The sequence below is a fragment of the Notothenia coriiceps genome, unplaced genomic scaffold (assembly GCF_000735185.1).
Source record: "Notothenia coriiceps isolate Sejong01 unplaced genomic scaffold, NC01 NC01_scaffold00005787, whole genome shotgun sequence".
NCBI lineage: Eukaryota > Metazoa > Chordata > Actinopteri > Perciformes > Nototheniidae > Notothenia > Notothenia coriiceps.
The window spans coordinates 436,010-437,982 of NW_011338488.1; the positions used below are offsets into that span (position 1 = coordinate 436,010).

The window sequence follows — 1,973 nt, forward strand, 5'->3', positions numbered from 1 at the left end:
CCCCTCCCTCCCCTCTCCTGTGGAGCAGGTTTTACGCCTCTCTCCGCTCCGGGAAGGACTGGAGGATCTGGACGGACTGGATTCCTCAGAGTTGACGAATGTCTGCATGTTCATCATCACCTGCTCCTCTAGCTTTGCACAGTTTACTCTGAAACTCCACCTTTCATATTGGTTTACATGTACACAACATCACAGTAGGGTGTTAAATGGCTACAGGTGCCCAGGAGGGGTTCATGTGTGCAGGGTAATACATATGCAAAGATTTGTGCATTGCTTGTACAACTGTTGTATCGTTGCTTTTAGCGAGTCCCTGAGGGCAGATTAACTCTAATATTACAGAGGGAAGAGCGTAATGAGGAGCTTTTCTTTTACTGCCATTTTATATTCTCATCCACACAGTCCCTGCAGAACTCTTTGCATGAAGACGTAATGAACCCCCCACCCCCCATATGTGTGCATTATAGGGAAACTGTGCACTGTACCCCCCTCCCTGAAAATGCACTGTACTGTATTATTCCTCAGTTTCACACAGAGGGACCCACACAGGAAGCTGCTTTTTATTACCGACAGACATGGAGGTAATGTTGAGGACGGAGGGGATCGATACGGATCAATAGCACTGTAGTGTAATATAGGTAAAATACCCATCAGTGGAGATTAGACACTGAATATGAGCATGCAATTTGTTTTTAGACCAACAAGTGTTTCTTTTTAGAGCTCCTTACAAACGCCTGCTTCTCACATTAATGAGTGTTTCTTTAATTAAGAGCTCATTTAGGCGGAAAATGGAAATAAAAGTCTGGATGTGTCGTGCGTAAAGCCACTCCTGCATGGAATATGTCCAATATGGCACCGGGGTGTTGTTATGTAAAGACCTGATCATGATAAGAATTGAGTGGAGGGAAGTTCCTACCTGGACCGGGTGAGAGCAGCGCGCTTCCCCAGCTTTGAGCGCTCCAGCCCGGCTACAGGCTCCGCTCCTCCTCGGTACCCACACGGAGGTGAAAAAATAAAAATTAACAATCCACAACACTGGGGGAAGAGACCTTAAAACCAATCAAACAATCCAGTCGGACAGACAGCTGGGGTGGGTTATTCCTCCACAATTTCCTCTCTCACTATCTTATTTCTGTCCAGTTTTTTTTTCTGTCGTGACCAAAAAGCTGTGCGTCAATCCGGCAGAAAAACACCCGTCCGGACTGGGGTCACTTTGCACTCCGTGGATGTGTCACCACCGGGTTTGTACCGACAGCATCCTCCGCTGATGGCACGCTTCTTTGGGGATGTGGTGGTGGTGGTAGTGGTGTTGGTGGAGAAAAAAAAGGGGGTAAAAAGGTTTAAAATCACCCAAGCAACAAACACTATGTCCGGTATGGGAGTTCCAGCAGCGGTGCTCCGGTTAGTTTCCACCACGACGCGCAGTCACCGTTTTGCCGCTGAACTCTTTCCGCTGCCGGTCCTCAGGACGCGCTGCACGGAGTGTGAGGAGAGAGTGGAGAGATGGCAAAGGACTGCGCTCCTTCCCTCCCTCTCTCTCTCCTCCCCCCCCCCTATACTCTCTCTATACACTGTATACATGGAGGCGGAGCGAGCATCCACCCCAACAACTAACTCTGGATCTCCCAACATTTAGTCCTTTTTCTTTTTTCTTTTTTCTTACAGCATATGGCAACTTCTCCCGGGATGCCACAGGGATGGATGAACCAAATCTGAAATTTGGGATTTATTTTTTGGCACAGTGGAATTTTAACAAAACATTTTTACATGAGTGAATGGATGGGAATTAATACATTAGAACACATACAAAATATATAAATATATATTGACACTAGAAGTAAAATAAATCAATCTAATCATCTAAACATGTTTTGCTTCTTGAAGTCTACTTCGATTTCATGTACATATCGCACTTTTTTAAACTCTTCATTATCCGACATCAGGTTTATATATAGGCTATATTCAATTTAAATATA

At 45.4% G+C, this 1,973-nt stretch overlaps 1 protein-coding gene across 1 annotated transcript in view; it reads right to left on the bottom strand.

Moving 5' to 3' along the window:
• Positions 1-1,492, bottom strand: part of LOC104943204 (protocadherin-1-like) — a 40,190-nt gene extending 38,698 nt beyond the window's left edge. Inside the window, exon 1 of the mRNA XM_010768541.1 lies at positions 914-1,492. The gene's annotated coding sequence lies outside the window, so the exon portion shown is untranslated. The remainder of the gene's footprint in view (positions 1-913) is intronic.
• Positions 1,493-1,973: the final 481 nt, after the last annotated feature.